The sequence below is a fragment of the Nothoprocta perdicaria genome, unplaced genomic scaffold (genome assembly GCF_003342845.1).
Source record: "Nothoprocta perdicaria isolate Ctin4 unplaced genomic scaffold, notPer1 scaffold_9, whole genome shotgun sequence".
NCBI lineage: Eukaryota > Metazoa > Chordata > Aves > Tinamiformes > Tinamidae > Nothoprocta > Nothoprocta perdicaria.
The window spans coordinates 7,068,367-7,086,459 of record NW_020456198.1 but is presented as its reverse complement, the minus strand read 5'-3'; the positions used below and the strand labels follow the sequence as shown (position 1 = coordinate 7,086,459).

Genomic DNA, 18,093 nt, shown 5'->3' with positions numbered 1-18,093 from the left:
GCGCCGCGGAGCCGCGGCCGACCATGCGGCGGGGCCGGGCGCCGCGGCTGGCGCTGGCCGCCGGCCTCGGCTCCTTCCTCCTCCTCGTCTTCTACTTCCAGAGCAGCCTCCACCCAGGTGGGTCGCCCGTCCCGCGGCGCCCCGCGCTCGCTCCGCCGCGCGGCTCTGCGCGCTCCACATGTCCCTGCTTCCCCCGGCGTCCCCGCGGGACGGATCCTGCGGGAAGCGTCTCGGGTCTCGGCTCCAGGGTCGCTCCTTGCTAGTGCCAGCCACGCGAGTTACTTCGGTGTGACCGCGAGCCCGCGCAGCCGCGAGGGACCCAAGTGCCGCGCAGAGCCGCCCCGCTGGAAGTCGAACTTAGGGCGAGCCGGCGAATTTGCTTTGAGGTTTCCTGTTCTTCAGCCCAGACCTTTTAGCTTCGCTTTTGTGATGCGATGGGAAGTGTGATGAGGCCGCCGTAATGCAGCGGCTGTTTTGCAGTGAAATGTTTTGCTGTTTTGCTTCGTTTTCGAGCAAACTTACTTAGGCTTACCTGTGCCTTTCCGGAGTGTCCTTGCGCTTAGCAAAATCCGAGGCGTGAAACTCTGTAAAACTGGCCACAGGACTTGAGTGAAGTCCTCTGAGGCTGTGCTGTGGCTAGGAACGAGAGAAGAGTTGCTCTGTTCTGCAAGAAGTGCCTATTTCACACCCACAGTCACTGAAAGTCCCGGGGAATCTGGCTGAATTGCTCAAGGGACATCTTCAGTGTCTGCTCGTAGAAATATTTTCCACACTGGGAGCAATTCAGTAATAACAGAAGTAAAATATAAACTGTTCTGTACTGGAAGGGTTATTTGGTTTCTTATTTCTGCTCTTCTTTGTAGATTCGCTCCGATTTCCTAAGAGATGCTGTTGAGTAATTCCTGTAGTTTTAGTAATGTACTAATGGGGTCTGATTACAGCAGCAATCCATCAATGGGGCCTTTAAAGTAGACCTTAAAATTCAAAAAAACTCATCTGATGAAATGTTAGTGGAATTTTATCAGCATGGACTAAATGAAATGTAATTTTCCTTTTTATAGGGACTGATCCATCACTTTAATGTTTTCTTCCCTGAAACTAAAAAGGGCTTAACTTGTTGTCTGAATAATCTAAGACCAAAAAGGAATTAGATTTGCATGAGAATTTGTTATTGCTGGAATAGCATGTAGAGTTAATCAAATACATTCAGTAATCCCAGAAGACTGCAATCAGTATTTTCTTCTTTAAGACCTTGTTTTTTTACACAAAATAATGTACGCCAACTTATTATAATGTTGGGAATATTCAGTAAAAAGTACAGGCTCCTAACAGAGAGAGGGCTGCGTTCTACATTGGGTTCGCTTCTTAGTATTTGACTGGAAAATCCAGCTCATTTCAGGGTTTCTTGGTTTTTAAAAGAAGACTCCTGTGCCTCTGAGTCAGCGGGTGTTTCTGGGCTCGCTTGTGTTTAATTCCATGTGTGATCTCAGCCGAGTCCCACGTGGAGTTCCCGGTAGGTCAGGGCAAACCAGGTGACAGTAGCGGTGGTGGCAGCAGCTCTTCGTGGCTTGAGAGGGGTCCGGATGTGCAGCCCTCCTGCGAGAGGAGCTGCGAGGGCTGACTGGGAGAGGGTTTCGGGAATGCAAAACCTGTGGCAGTCTGCAAATCTATTCCCATGGGACAAGTGTCACTTTTGGAAGGTTCTGGAGGTGGTCATAGGTCTGGAGGGCAGAGCCTGAGCTGCTCTAAACTAGCGTTTTCTCCTACTCTCAGTGAAAGCCCATAGATGAGAACGATGAAAACCAACTGCAGGTTTGCTCCATATGGTGGACAAAAGAGGTGGATAAAAGTGATTATCATGTTGCTTAAAATATGGTTCCATATTTATGCCATTTCTTTCCCATAATATTTTTTGATTTGCAGTATTTTCTTTTCTCATTTAGTTCAGTGAAATATTCACAATAGCAGGAGGAAGACACTTTGTAGAGATCATTATCAAATATAGAAAAGAAGGAAGCTATAAACTGCTCCTTTTCCTTTTAGCTCAAAGCAAACGGAGACCAATTACTTGACTTGTAGAAGTTACTGGCTGAAATAATAGGCAAACAATTTGCAGACAGAAGTGTCACCTTTAAAGTGATGGTTGCCTTGAGGTTATTTGGAGTTCTGCTTGTCTGGCGTCATTTGGTTTCTATATACTAATGGAAAAAAAAATACTTGAAAAAGCAGCAGTGCTACAAGTTCCCTCTGGAACAGTCAGATCCTTTTTGTCCTGTTCTGCATTCCCCGGACCACCTGTATGTGTAATTTACTTACTGAAGATTCAGCCATCCTGTCCAGGAATCAATGCCTGCAACGTGGGAGAAAATGCAGTATAAATAAGCATTTTTTTGTGTGGATTTGTGTGCCTCAGCGTGTGCTGACCTCATACTCCCCAGGCTGAGGTGCAGCTTCAGCACAAGGACTGTCCCTTACTCAGTTTGGGTCTCTGCTGACCTGTCTTCCCTGTGAGCTGCCTTACGCCAGACTCACACATACATGGTTGAAGGCAAGATACCTGCATTGCAAGAAGGCATCAAACCTGTGCCAAGCATGATGTCTGGTAGAGTTTACACTGACATGGTAAATAATCATCAAGACTGAGATCGGTGATCTCTGAGCATCTCCAGTCCCTTCTGCATCTGCACTTACGGGCAGATCTGCTGGGCTCCTTGTCCAGCCTTAGGAGATCTTGGTAGTTATGTCTTCCCTCTAGATATTGGTTGCACTGGTGTCAGCCCAGAACCAAGGAGATCCTGGCCTCAGCATCAGTCATACACCTTCAGAGCTGGTATTTTCCCTACTGCCTTTTCTGGGGCCTAGGTGTTGTTAGTAATGGTCGTGCTGGCTTTTGCACACCGTATATTTTCCCATAGAGAGCAAGTGGGCGTAAGCAGTGGGGATCTCTGAGCGTTGTTTCATCTGTCTCAGTCCATGGTGTGTCTAGACTGGCACAACAGCACATGCAGGAGGCTGCTGGCTCTTGTCTACATGAAAGGGTTGGTTGGTGCTGCTCTCAGGGCAGCTATACGGATTTTAGCAGCACTGAGAGAATTGGGGATGACGGTGCTAGCAGGGATGGGGATGGAGACAAGGGAGAATATCCGAAGGAGGCAAAGGTGAGGTGAGCGGAGGGTGGTAAGAGCCTCTGTTTCTCTGCATTCACAGGGTCTGCCAACCTCAACTCAAGCTGTGAACTCACCTTTTAGTGAGTGTTTTGGGGCTCAGTTGTACTGCCCTCCAGAGAGCTGGCATTTTTCAGGCTGCTTGCAGGGGTCAGAGGAACATGTGCATGAACTTGCAGTTTGCTGGGTGGTTAATAAGCAGTTCTGCCATCTGGAAAGACTGTATTTCCTAATGAAAGATGCCTGCGTGCTATAGGAAGCTTTTTATGTAATTTTTCCCTTTTCAAGGCTCTAGTTGACATTGGACTTGCAGGAGGCTTTACTGGTTAGATGCACCCTGCCTTTGATCCAGCTCCTTCACAGCAACAGATACCAGAACTGGGATCGTAGCAGTGCCAGGGTTGTGATACTGCTGCAGCCTTTAGAGGAGGAATCAGAGAGATTCACAAATGAGGAAGGCAACAAAGCCCCTGTCTCTGTCCTATTCCTTTCCCACATCAGCCAATTTATCTCTGACAGAGCAAAGGCCCCTCCAGCTCTTCCAGGAGCAGAGATACTGCTTCTCCAGCTTGAGGGATGAGGAATAGGAGATGCAGAAGGATGGAGTGTAACAGTGCCAGACAGGACATACTGGTATGCAGCAGATAGCACAAGTAGAGAACTGTGTCTCATCATTCTAGTATGACTCTCTGATGTGCCATGGTGGATATGGGAGAACCCATTCCCAACTCACCCTGCCAGCTTTGGGATGGATTCTGTTGCCCACCCAAACCTCTCAGCAGAGAGGTTCTTGTGCTCCTGAGGAAGGAGCTCATTCTGGTGGATGATATGCACCAGCTCCTTATCATGGGTCACAGTTACAACCACCTGGCAAACCAGTGATGAAGGACGTGGCCAGAGGAGCTCGCAGGTAGTGCCCACACGCCCGTGCTCACAGGATAACACTGTATGGACCAGGGGCATTAGCGCTGGGACATGAAAAGCCTCCAAGTTCAGGAGCATTGGGATGTGTGGAGATTTGAGGCTTCTCACCTCCACCTGATACAGAGTTAACAGCCCAGGGATCACCACCCATCGAGAAGCAATCTGGCTGTACAGCTTTGGTTATATCAGCCCAGCCAGGCTTTTCTGAGGTCTCTTCAATTTTATTACATTGCTTTTCTCAGTCATCAGCTTAAGGTGCCTTAAAATACATATTTATTTACCATCCACTGATCTATTCTGAGATTGGGCCCTGCTGATCCTGACAAAACTGGCATCCCAAATCACTGTTTGCTTTTGCAAATTATCAGCTTGGTCAGCGTCCCTCAAGGCCCAGGGCACCGAGGTTGTAAGAGATTTGACTGAGGTCCCCCTGAACTCACAAGCACACATACAAGTAGTCTGCGTGGAGCTGCTTATGTACATCGATATTAGGAACTGTCTGAAACTTTTCTCACTGGGGTTTTCTTGGGTGGAAACAGCCTATTGTAGATCGCGAGTTCCTCTCCAGTTTTGATGGTAGGCTGAAATTCAGGCACCACCAAAGTCAACAGCAGGTTCCCCCGACTCAGAGGGATTTCCCCACCTGTCCAGGAAGAGGGAATCCTTTCCCTATTAGTGATGTTGCCCAACAGCTTCTATGACAGAGCAGCAAGAGCAGCAATGTGATGACGTTGGAGGGCCTGGGGTGTTGACCTCTCCTTGCTGAGGGCTGCCTGCTGACAGAGCAATGATCCCCCAGGCCGCGTGGAGGATACGTGTCACACAAGTCACACATCCCGTGCTCAGGACACCCCTGGGGACCAACGTGGCCCTGCCAGCAGAGGCTTTGTGACACTGGGTTGTGGTTGCAGCTGGCTGACACATGTCGTCGGCTCTCCAGATAACGGAGTCCAAGCTGCTTCTGCTCCAGCAAACTCTGAGCACGGCAAAGGATGCGGAATCAAAGAGGCCCTGTAGGGTTGTCTTGGGGTTTGGTTTCGTTTTGTTTCATTTACTTTTGTGCAGTGCTCAAAGTGCAGGCCTGTTTGTCATCAGAGGCGTTGGGCAATGCAGGCTGGAAAGCCCTCAGTTTGCCATGGTTGAAGAAATGCTGCAGCCATGACCCGTTGCGGAGTCATCTGCCCAGGGCACTGCTGAAACGTGGGGCAGTAACGAAGCCCATCCTCTGGTCAGGGCCAGGCCTTCCATGAGGAATGCGTTTTGGTCCTCCTTGGTGTTGTGCAGTTCCCTGTGAACCTCTGGTAGGTGCCAGAGGTTTGGGAGAGGGCAAGGAGCAGGGCTTAGTGTGCCCGGGAGTTAACTCAGTGCCTACAGGATGGAGTTGTTGTATCTCGGCCTTTCTGCCGCGTGGATCCTGGTGGATCCTTCACTGGTGCTGCGTCTTTCTGTTGGAAGGAAAAGTTGGAACAAGGATGTTGTTTTCATTAAGAAGCAAAGGATACAGTGTTTTGCACCCAAACAGTTTGCACTTTCCACAGAGAGACCTTCTGTGTTTTTATGATGATGATGTGATGATGATGTGCTGGGTTTTCCTCCTTGGTTTTGGCCTCCTGTTGGTGTCTGAATGAAGAGCATCACAAACCATTTTCATCCCTAGACAAACACAGCTCTTTCCCAACACTTTCAATCAGAAACTATGAAGCTACAAGTCATTAGGTGCTTAACTCCCACTATTCCCTATGAGTACCTAAAGAAGAGCTTAACTCCCCACATAGCTCTGTGGGGCTAAGCTGTTTCAGTCAAGGCTTTGACTTTCTGCATTGAGGCTTTGGGATGCACCTGGGCAAATGCCCCAACCTTTTTCTTGTTAGAAGGTATTTAAAGACAGTCAGAGAGGGAGGGAGCATCCCACAGAGTAGCTCTGGTAGCCTGAAAAGCCTCAGTTCTGTCCCCAATACGGGTTTTGCAATGCTGAGAACTGATACATATGGAGCTATGTTGAGGTGAGCATTCATAGTTGAAGGGGAAGCCTGGTAAGTGTGCAGAGCTGAACCAGTTTGCCCAGCCTCTGCTGTCCATTTAGAGCAGTCTGCTCTGTCCTGTGCATGAACTGCAGAGTTTGCACTGCTGTAAATCAGGATGCCCTCTGCCTGTCTCCTGCCTGGATCGGTGCCTTTGGGCATGGCTTATGTTCACGCACAAACCCATTGGGATTGTCCTCTGTTTCACACAATTCTTCTAATTTTTCCTTTCTTTAGGTACAACTGTCCATGACGGTAAAATCCATTTAGCTTGAGGAAGATACTACTAAGTGCACCCAACACACAGTGCCACTGCCCTGAGCTTGTTTCTCCCTTCCACACTGCTATCTCCAGCACAAGATGCTGGTCTCTTTGCCTTGCTTCTGGCTCTAGAGGTTTGCTGTGGCTTGCCTAGTTTTGTCTGTGCTGCAGATTTGCTCCCCGTGTAATTCCAGCACCGCAATCATCTGCAGAGCCCTGATAAGCAAGGATTGAACTATCTATCTCGCCTGCAGCCCCTCTGCAGCCTGCCTCAGCACATTCTGTTCTCTCTTTCCAAAGCGTGGGCATGTGGCCCTCCCTGGGAAGCCAAAATCACCATCTAAGTTCAAGTCCAGTGCGGGCAGAGGTGGGGAGAAAGAGCTGCTCTGTGTTCCCAGGAGCTGGGTGGCCACGGCTCAGATAAATTCCCCTTTCTGCAAGTTCTGCACTGATTTCCCAGCATAAGAGGTAGCTCAGGAGCATGCGGTTTAGTTTTGTCTTGTAGTTTCAAGAAGCAAGGGGAGCAAAACTAATGCTGCACTTACTGTGCTGGAGGGCCTGCTGCTCTGGGGGAAGCGTGCAGTGTGCTCAGGGGAAGGGAAGCCAAAGGACGCAGCGGGAGAAGGGGCTTTGTGAGAAGGCACCTTGTGCGGAAGCGGTGCTCGGTGTTGTGTGATGCTCAGCACTTCCTTAAACCTCATGTTCTCTGCAAACACAGAAAGGCAGCTGGTCAGCAAACACTGCAGTCACACACACCAGGCAGGGGACAGCTGCAGACCTTGCAGAAGGCAACTCGGTTCCTCTCGTCTGCCACTGCTGCATGGGGTGGAGTAGCACTGGAGAACACCGGGTTGGAGTCTCCTTCTGTGCTCAGGAGAGCAAGCCAGGGAAAGACCTACAGCAGGTAAAACCTTTTTCTGTCACTCCACCATTTAACAGACTGAATATTTCTGCTCACTTCTTGTTGGGCCAGATCTGGAAGAGCCCAGCGTTGCCCTGAACCGTCAGACGGGACAGTGATTGCAAAAAACAAACACCCTGCACACACACTCCTCGGCGTTTGGCACGTGTCTCAGTGTCAGCTCCGGGCATCACGGTGGCTAGTCCTGGGCAGCTGCCTAAAAAAATGGCCTTTCCCCATGAAAAGATGGTGAAAGGTTGTGCTGAAGGTTGTGTGGGAGCGCAGCAGCTCCCGCCGAGATCTGCATCTTGCAACTGGTGCCTTTCTGCATGAGGCGCACAGCCCGACAAGACCTGCACGCCAGGGATGTCTTCAAACTGACTTGTCCACAGGCAGCCTGGTGTGAGCAGAGCTGAGCTCTCCTCCAGCATTTCTTTTGGACACTGGCTATCAAGCAGGTTTATGTTTCCCCAGCTCTTACCTACCTGCTGTGGTGACTGCGGTGGATAGACTCTCTAAAGATCACTGCCTTATAAATCTTTGCAGGTCAGGCCTTTCGGAGACAAGGATCTGCAGGGGTTGGAGTTTTGTTTCTAGGTAGAGCAGAGCTTCCTCACCAAGGGGAAGGAATTCAAAATCTGTCCAGCTGGTGCAATTCCGCTTCTCTCTTGATTGCTGTGGTTCCATTGAGTCTGTTTAGCTGAACTCTTGAGGAGTTAGCAGAGATTTTCTTTAACTTAAGGGCATGGAGGTGCCCGTGCCCTTAGTGCAGAATTCCTGCAGCCTGGCAGAAGAACACGCTGGCTGACCTGGAAATTCTTGTTCCCTCCATAGTGCCCCACAGCTCTTAATACTTGGATAATCTTTGGTTAGATAAAACTGCCGTACATTTCCAGACACATAGACTGATGGAAATGTCTGGAAACAGATGGGAATTGCTATTTCCTGGGGGAAGAAGGCAGATTTTTCCCTGGTGGTTACTACTGCTGCAGCTCTGACACTTTTGGGTTCGGCAGCTACAGCTACAACTGAGATACTGGGAGTAGCTTATCGTCCTTTACCCGTGCAGGAGAGCACAGCCACATAACCCACATCCTCTAGTAACCCTGTGCTGAGATGAAAACCACTCTTTTATATTTAAGATGTTCTAGGGCTTGATTTCCATGCTGTGAGTGTGTGTGTATTCATTGTCTGTGTCCTTTTGCCGTTCCACTTGTATGCACTGCCGTGTGAAGTGTGTTCCACCTTGCTCTTGTCACTGAGCCCTCGTGGTGGGAAGTTATGCTTCTACATCTAGGAGACACTGAAAGCCACACTGCCTGCTTCACGTTCTCTCGTGCTTGGGTACGTTTGTTGCCCAGCCTTGTAAACAAACCGCTGCTGAGATCTGCTGCGCAGAAGAAACACCCACTGCTGATGAGGATGCAGATTTTTCAGGATTGGACTTCATTTTCAAAGACTCTCTCTGAACTTTCGCCAGGTTCTCAGATGGATTTGAAGCACCTTTATACTGAGAAGTCTCTTTTGGAGGTAACATCTTCCCAGTAGCTTGGGTCACACAGTAGCAAGCCCCTTAGCTTGCACACAGCAGATTATCAAGTGTTTGCAATTGTGCCTGTGGTATGTTTGCATGGAGGAGATAGTTTGGTTATGCAGAGCAGTGCACGGGGCATTTCTTGACCCATAGGTCCCTTCCCATCCCACGCCACCTCCATAGAATGGAGGGACACAGAGGCACAAGTCCTGTCCTCTTGTCACAGCAGCGACAGGAGGCTTGTTCTGTTCTTAAATGGTTAATAGGTTGGTTAATAGACCTCCATCTCCTGGCTGTTTGCCCAGCCCTTCTCCTGGGCAGGAAGAAGGGGTGCAGCAGAGGGATTTAGATTTATGATGTTCCCTTGCAGGCACTCCCTCGACTGTCTCTCAGCCTCTCTAAGAGGGCTGCTAGCTCTGCAGATATGCAGCCTCGCCACTGTCGTGAAACATGATCCAGCCCTGCTCTCTGGCCAGATGTTGCTTAGCGGCTTTGTGCGATGAATTATTGACCTCGCAGGAAGAAGGGTAATGTTGACATGAGGTTCAAAGGTGATGTTTGTATGGAGCAGCTGGTTGTGGGTATCTCTGTGTCTGGCGCCCCTGTCCAAGTCTGCTTCCTTCAAGGGCCTGGGAAATCCGTACAAACTAATTGGGGGTCAAGCTAATTGGGGGAGAAGCTTCTCTGCAATTCCCCTCCCCTGTTCTTGAGTGATGCCCTCTAACTATCCTGCTCCTTTCCCACCCCCTTATCTGACTGTAGGGAACATATCTGCAGAGTCATGTTTCCCAGTGGCATAGGAAGACTGAGAGTTCAGTCATGCAAACATCTGCAGAGCTGGGCCATTCCTATGGCTCGGGAACAGTGTTGTATATTCACAGTTGGGTCTTTTCCAAAGTTACTCCTGGCAGAAGAAGTTCATTTCCCTTTAGTTTAATAGGATTGGCAGACACTGGTTCTGTGAGACAGAAACAAGGCTGACTTGACTTTGATGGAATTTTGTTTCCCTTCTTCTTGTGGCATCTGCTAGACCTTGCTGCTGTGCTGTGGAAGGACAGGAGAGCCTTCAGAGTACCTTACACTAGCCAGGCAGCCTCAGCACTAGGCTGGTACTGTGGAATTAAATCCCAAACCCGCTCAGACGAGTTGCTGCCGTGGTGCTGTAAAGGTTTGTAGTGTGTATCAACATCCAGGCGAGCACGGAAGGCAGGGCTCTATGGTGGCCTCGGGCAATGCCCACTACTAAATGCAGTAGAAACGGGGACAAGGAGCTCTATGATGAACGGTTATGCACTGGAGACACTTCTCCTTAGCCTCCAGCAGGCCGTAATTAGCTCCTGCCCTAGATTCCCAGCCCGTTTCTCTCAGCAGCTCTGCTTTGCAAGTTCCTGCATCTTTTCAACACTTTTAATAAGGGCTATGCCTTTTGCTGAGTATCATGTGGCACTGAGTTTCACAGGTTAAGACTGCTCTCCTTTAGAAGGGCACTAATTGGAGACACTCTCAGCTCCTTCCACAGAGAGAAGAAGAGCAAGAGCAGTGAAGCAAAGCCAAGGAGGGAGTGGCAGTGGACAAGGTGGCCTGTTGAAAAGGCTCTGATGAATGTGCCTTGTTCCCAAGTCTACTTACTGAGGCTTTCATCAGTTCCAGATGTGCAGAGCTGACAAGATGGCTTGAAATGCATTCAGCAAGCAAGCACTTGAGCCATGCAGCTTCAGGGAGGCTTAATTTTACTCTTGTATGTGCATAGGTAGCTGGTGTGCAGAGGGCACAAACAACATCTGCCTGAACTAGACCTGACTGCAAACAGGCTTTGTGCAAGTCCAGCCTGGTCTCCCAGCGCCTTGGACCGCCTTGGCCTCTGCAGCTGAGCAGAAGGCAACAGGCTGGTGCATCCTGCCTTGGCAAATCCCTGCAGCTGTCTGAACCCAGGAGTTTTGCTGCAGCTACTGCTTCCCTAAGCCTGGCCTGGTGATGGGAACACACAGGCTATGGACACGGCCACCGAGCGGGTGGGGATTCAGGGGAGAGGAAGGTCTGTGCTCACCTGCAGGTCTGTAGCATCGTGGTTTGCAAATCAGCGCCTGTACATGCAGGCAGGGATCTCTGCCTTGGCACTGCCAGCACAAGCCCTTGTGCTGCAATTCCTGCTGAGCAGTGGGCTGTAAAGGGAATTTATTGAAAGGGAATGGAAATGCTGGCAGTTCGGCCTTGCATCATGCATGCAAGCAGACAGTTTGGGCCAAGAGAATGACAGGCATCAGGAGGAAGAGAAATTGTTCTTGGAAAGCTTCTAGTCTGCCTTGTGGGAGGAATTAACCACTTGAAAATGTGGAGTTCCATGATGCTTATGCGTAGATATTTTATTTGCTCATATAGGCCATGTTCTTCCTGGATATTGTGAATTTTCTGTTTCCTATAAAGATTTAGATTTTGTTCCTTGTCACAGCAGAGAACAAGGCATGTAGCTCTAGTGGAAGACATCCCCCTGCCTCAATTGCCTTCGATGTATTACATTTCTCTGACATTGCCTCAACCTGGTACTAAGTCAGAGGAGCCTCCTCCCCCACCGAGGGCACACATGGGTTTAGGAAGAACCCCTGAACACTTTGTCCAAAGCAGACACTGCTCTAGGCCCTGTTGGTGCTGCTGTGGCATTTGGCACAGTGCTTGAGGCAGCTGGATTCTTTCTTCCCCTCTCTGCATGATTTACTGTGAGCTGAGCTTATGGCTGTCACCTTTTTCTACCACTTGCTTAGCATTTCCCTGGCTGATCCTTGACTCCAGTTGGCTAAATTGGAATAAGAAAGCAATCCTTGGAAAACGAACTCTGAGCCTTCCCAGTGCGCAGGAAGGAGACGGCCACACAGCCATGGGCCAGCTCTACCAACCCCAAATGTCTGGGTACAGCTACCAACACGATGACAGTGCAAGAGGGGTCATCTGCTTTAATGAGGCTTTATAAAAAATAAGGAACCTCCCTGTACAGCTTAGTCCTGTTGTCAGTGCTGAGTTTATCTCCCAGGATCCCGAGCATGGCATAGTTCTTGGTGGTTGTAAAGCATCTCCAACAACTGGCTCTCGGTAAATCACAGGTGCTTCTGGAACCAGCAGTTTCTGGTGCCTGTGATGATACTCTTGGGTATAAAGAGTACTCCTTAAACCATCTGGCTAAAGCCTGGGCAGACTGGATCTTTCAGGAGTTGGTTTTGGGCAGTCTTCTATTAGGGGGGGAAAAAAAGGGGGAAAAATCAATAAAGCCAGAAAGAAAATATCCTCCTGCATAATATGTATGACACACAAAGGGTCAGGAGACAGTAGAAATCTAAACTGGTGCAAGAAGGTCCAAACCCAGTCTCATGTCAGGAGCTTAATGTTCTTTTTGTAACAGCTTAAGAACTAAATACATCTAATGATGTCCTTTTAAATTCCCTAGCCACCTTCGTGGCCACGTATGGAAGGAGGAGGCGGCTGCAAACCCGTTAATGCTAAACAGTGTCTCAACCCTAGTGTTAACTGCCGGCTGCTGACTTTGGGCTGAAAATATGAAGTTGTATGTGCTGCATTTGTCATGCAGGCACGATAAGTGCAATGCACACATGAGTTCATCGCCTCTTTCGACACGCAAGTGCTACAGCAGCCAGCTGGGAATTGCCTCTCAGCAGGGCCCCCGTGAGGGTTTGTGCACAGGGTCCTGTTAGCTTTGCGGTGCCTGGAAGCACTTGCAGGCCTAAGACGGTGAAAAGTGCACGCCTTTCCGTCCAGTTACTGTTAAATCTGTAAAAGGAATAATAGAATTGGACACTGGAGATTACCCTGTCAGCAATATTTCTTGTGATTTTGGAGCTCTTTCGCAGAGAGCTTTCTTTTTCTAGTGGTTTGGGGGGAAGTCCAAGTAACTGAATATTAGTCCCGTGTCCCCTTATGCAGTGTTGGATGGTAAGCACAGATCTTGGCCCGCAGGCTGGGTCAGAGCAGCGATTTATCTAGCTCAGCCGTGGTCTGCACCAAATGCACTATCCAGCAGATCCCAAGGGGTCGGGATGAAGGAAGTGCTCACTGCAGATGAATCTTTTGAACACTTTCAGTGGAGGAGGGAAGCATGAAATGGGTTTAATTTCCATCCCTGTGTTAACTGCAACTCCAGCGTTGTGTGCAGGCTGTTAGAATGCCCCGTTCGGGTCTGATTCCAGCTTTCAGTGCTGTTACAGTCATTGCAAAGCAATTGCAAGACTCTCTATTTGCTTTCCTGGGACAGCATCTTTATTTCTACTCTGATAACTTCCTTTCATTCCAGTTCCACCCTAGCAACTGGACATCCTCATCTTTGGGGCAAGAGTTTATGTTTTGTGGCACAGGGAGCCGACAGGAGGTCAGGTCCTGTTGGCAGCTGCAAGGTTGCTCCTTCTGTCTCGGCAGCTGTCCAGCAGGCATCTGCTCTCCTTTCCTGGCAAGGTGGCATTCCCTCCTTCACAAAAGTTGCCACAGCACCAGCAAGGCTGGGCTGAGACATTTTCCTATGAAAATCCATTGCTGGAGTTGAACCATCTCCAGGTGGAGAAGCCTGAAGTCTGGTGACTCTTAGTACCGGTGACACTTAGCCCTGGAGGCTGAATGGCCCCCACGTCTTCTGCAGTTTTATGGTATCTGTCTTGAGATGTCCAGCATGGAAATATTCATGGTCAAGGTGACAGCCTGATGAGTAAGGGGCATTGCAACCTCTGAAAGCTCATGCATCAGGCTCCCTTTCCCCAGCAGGCTGCAAATTACACATTTAATGTGCTCCAGGCTCTTCAATTGTCCATATGCCTTCTGCCCATAGGTTTCTGTGTGTGCAAGGCCCCTGGTGCTAGGAGTAATCTGCACTTTGTGGGTGGTGTAAATATGCCCACATCCAACAGGTAGATGATGTGGCACTGTGGCCGCTCCGTCTCCCCCCATAGCGTGCCATGTTGCAGCCAAAGATCTCAAGGTCCCAGACAGCAGCAACTGGGCAGACCTCAGGGATCTGCTGTGCAGGAGGAGGCAGGTATGCCTGTGTTTCTGGGCCCGCTTCCATTCCCTGAGGCCTTGCATTTGCACACCCAGGTGTTCACCAAAACCGCTGCCGCTTCTGACAGGCTCGGCTGGGCTGCCTGGAGTGGGAACAGGACGTGTGCTCACTCCTGAGGATGGCCCTTCAACCCCTTTCCGTACTGAATCACTTAGGACACTCATCGGCGTCTGGAAGTAACATTGCCTGAATGTATTCTGTCCCTTTCTCTGGATTGTCCATGGACTGCTGCCATCCATCCAGCAGGGAGCATCCCTAGAAGAACAAATGGTTTTTTGCTGTTGAACACGGTGCCATCTGTCAGATTATCCCAAGTAATCCCAAGTGACTCATCAGCCCCTCATTACAGTGTGTTTCTTGGATAGCAGGCCACTGTCATTAGTGCCTGCCTGTCATTACCATCCAGTTGTGCCACTCAAGCCCTTGCTGAAGCTGCAAGGTGGTGGTTGCTACTTGGGAGACGCTTACCTGCGTTATCAGACTGTGGGAACAAGGCTCTCCTGGCTTCCAGGTCTTCCCAGTGCCCCTTTCCAGCTACATACCTGATTTCATTGTGCTGGGGCCTGAAAAACACTCTTTTTCCTCTCTTTTAGGAGCTTTGTACAACCGGGCAGCTCCCAAGGCTTCCTCAGAGGCTGGAGGCATCACCTCAGAAATCACTGCCCATAGTAACTCTTCTGATGAACAAGCCTGGGAAGGAGGTACTGGGGCGCTTCATCAGCAGAGATGCAGGGTTGAAAATGGTTGATGAGGATGGGGTGCTGGCATTTGGGGAGCACCATCACCCTTCAAAAGCCATCTGACATCCTGGGGTTTGCCTTAAAAAAGAGAGTAATCTGGGGAGAAGGAAGGTTCTGGGGGGTAGGATAGAGACAGATAGGAGCCCTCCATCAGCACCAGAGAGGTGGTGCATGTCCTAGAGGAAAGGAAGAAGATGGACCATTGCACTGCCTTCACCCTCCCCTACTCCCCTCTCTCATCTTGTCCTGAACTGGTACTTAAGGAGGGTGGCTGAAGAATCACTTTTAGGAGATCCTGGTGCCCCTGGTGCTGTGAAACCACCTTCTCCCGTATAGAAATATACGTGGGTTCCTCTGTCTGAGCTGATGGGAGAGAAGGCTTGTCTTTCACTGCTGCAGTGTTGTATTTTTTATGGGGGTCGTTCTTTGGGTAAGTCTTGCGTACACGTTCTGTCTTGTCCCGGGCACGTTTGCCTCGGAGCTGTCTTCCTCCAAGATGCTTTTGTTCGTGCTTTTTCCTTTAGCTTTGTGGGTAACTTCCCCCTAGAACATCTCTGCTTAGCCCTCTCGCAGTGTCTGTGTGCCAAGAGGTGAGGGGATTTAGTGAATTCCTTGGTTTGGCCATTGGGAAAGGACTACGGGATGGCAAAAAGCATGTAGCAGTGGAAAAAACCCCTGAGCTAAGCTTTCAGGCATCCCTGAGCTGATGGGACTTGGGTCTGTCTGATCCGGCCAAGTTCAAGTCACTCGGTTCATTTAATTTTTGCTGAACGGAACAGCTTTAAATCAGGAACACATGAGCCACTAATTGGAGCATTTGCATCTTCCCCTTCAGTGAAGAAGTGCTCCGAGGAGGCCTGGGCCTTACCCAGCCATTGCTGAGGTGTTTCTGGACATGATCCTGTACTTGCCAGATTCAGCAAGCCCTCCAAACAAGAGTATTTTGCACCACCTGATCCCAAAACTCCCAATAATCTCTTGCAGCCTTTTCGGTGAGCTCAGCCACAAAGCAAATGGATGCATGTTTTCCAAGAATCCCATCCCTGTGTTCCATGTGGAGGCACCTATGGAAGTGCCTTACACAAGCTTGTAGCAGCAGCATCATGGTTGTGAGGTGAAGGACATCTCCGTTGGGGCAGCCGATGGAATAAATGACCTGTCCAGGCTCCTCCTGCAGGGAGACACTGGCAGAGATGGGGATCAAGCCCTGATCTCCTGCTGGAGGAGGACGCTGGGGCCTTTGTTCTTCCCGAGGGCATGCAAGGTGAGGGAGAGGTGCCAGCGCGGGCAGGGACTCGCTCGGGAGCTCCCCGGCTCACGCTTGGCAGCCCGTTCTCAAAGGGCTGCTGTGTGCGGGCCGTGCTGCGTGTGCCCAGGGTGCTGAGCTGGCCGGCGCCCCGCGCGCTCTGCCGCGGTGGGAGAAGGAGGTGGGAATTGGCGCGGGATCCGGGACACCCAGCACTGTGTTACATGAGGAGGCTCCGGTGCTGCCAGCTGGTTTGTGTGCCAGAAGGGTTGACCACAACAAGGATGACACCTGGGTTTGTCACCCTCGTTTCGGCTCTCCAGGGAGAGGCATAGAGGATTGGGATACTGGTTGGGTGCTGATGCAGACAGCTGCCAAGCAGGGCTTGGGTACCCTCCATAGTTCTTTAGGAGGCTGCATCACCTGTCCCTAGCCGTGCCATCGAGAGACCTCCTGCCCCTTGGCTTCGTTCTGAAGTCCAATGCTCCAGACAATGCTGTGGAGCAAGCGGGTGGAAGGCACTCCTGTTGGTCTGGATGCCCTGCTGCTGTGGGTGCCGCTGCTGGTGCAGGGAATGGTGGCACCCTGGAGTCTCGCAGGGAATGGAGCATCATTCCCTTTCCCGAGCGAGCAGACACAGGTGCCTGTGACAGACAGCTGCTGCTTTGCTGCCTCTACCCCAGCGGAGAGATGTGCAGAAACAGGCAGCTTTTATCAAGGCCTGGCCTGCAGAGTTTTATATTGCCCTCTTGCTCATCAGCAGGATGAGTATTGGAGGCAGTGCGTGGTGGATCTGCCCGAGACCACGCTGCATGGGGATGGGGTTATGTTGCCTACTTCCACATAACCTCCTACACAAGAAAGTCACTGACTCGTTGCCTACTGATACTAATGAACCATCACCTAGGTTTATTTTGAGAGACTCCCTGAGTCTGTCCCCAGACAGAACAGACTAAACAAGCCGTAACTGGGGGGAAAAATACAATGCCAGGAAACAAAAATGGGTAGGCTGTTAGCAAATAAACACTGGCATGTCCGAGCTGCTCATCATACAGCTGCAGAGGATGTGGGTCTGGAACAAAAACATATAGTCGTTTTGTAAATACTAAAGCATTTACAAAGTTTGGCATTCTGAGGCCAGCTTTCCCCCAGCTCAAACCCAAACTGGCATAACCCCAGGACGAGCAAAAGAGGTCAAACGCAGCGGTCATCCCCAAGGGATGAGTGTGAGATGTGCGTGGTGGGACGGGCCGTTATTACTGCAGGTTGGGTGTATGAGTGAGTGCTCCTCCTTCCTGCAGTACGACTGCTCGGGCCATCAGCAGCGTGCATGGCCTTTGCAGACAAGGTGTTCAAGCAGGCTTGAGTTTTTGGGGACGAGCTAGTGAGCTGCAGAGCTGGTTTAAGGAGCAGAGGCATCAGTGAAGCTCAGCTGGTTGTACACCCTGCTTCTTGCTTCACTTCCAGGTGCCCAGCTGTGTTTGCATTCATAAAGCCAAAGGATGCGTATAATCTAGCATGTGGTTCTGTTACATTTTTGCTTGCTTTCTTCTATAACATTTTGATTCAGTAAGTGTGTGTTGCCTATGTTTCTAGCTTTTTACATGCACTAACAATGCGTAGTTGCAGGTGTCTAAATAAATCAGATTACTTGTTTACTGAAGCCAAAATCTTGTATTCCCAAATTGAAACCTTCCTATAAGAATAAGAAGTAGATTTTTTTTGTTTTTAACTCCTAGAGTTACTCCCTTAAGTCTGAATGTATGTAAGCATGTAAATGCCAGAATTTCCACACTTTCTCACAGCTGAATGCAGCACACAAGAAAGCAAAGGGTCACTTGCTTGGTGATCTTCTCTTTTAAATGTGTTTGTTTTCTCTAGCAGTCTAAGTGTGTAGGTCTGGTCTCCTCCTTTTTAAATGTATCCTTAAAAACATCCTTGCAATCAGTCATTGTGCTTAGGTGGCAATGGAGCAAATGTGTTCTGTGCCCATTCTTCACGCAGACCATGGGACACTGCTCAGGAATCTCCCCTTGCTTTTATGGCCTCCATAACATGACCCATGCTTCGACAGGGTCAAATTCTCCAGGTGCCGCCTGGGCCATGTGTCCCTGCCTTCACTATGAAACTGGGTGAGAAAGCTTCGCTGAGCTGCAGTATTTGTTTGGATTCATCACTGCTGTTGGCGAAGTCTGTTTTGGTTTTTGTTTGTTTGTTTTTGTTGTTGTTTTGGGGTTTTTATTTTCCTC

The 18,093-nt window shown here is 49.8% G+C and overlaps 1 protein-coding gene across 2 annotated transcripts in view; it reads left to right on the top strand.

The window, feature by feature from the left end:
- Positions 1–50: 50 nt before the first annotated feature.
- Positions 51–18,093, top strand: part of CHST13 (carbohydrate sulfotransferase 13) — a 29,669-nt gene continuing 11,626 nt past the window's right edge. Inside the window, exons 1-2 of one of the 2 annotated variants that reach the window (XM_026052575.1) lie at positions 51–117; positions 14,452–14,559. The gene's annotated coding sequence lies outside the window, so the exon portion shown is untranslated. The remainder of the gene's footprint in view (positions 118–14,451; positions 14,560–18,093) is intronic. The other variant, XM_026052576.1, reaches the window with a different exon arrangement.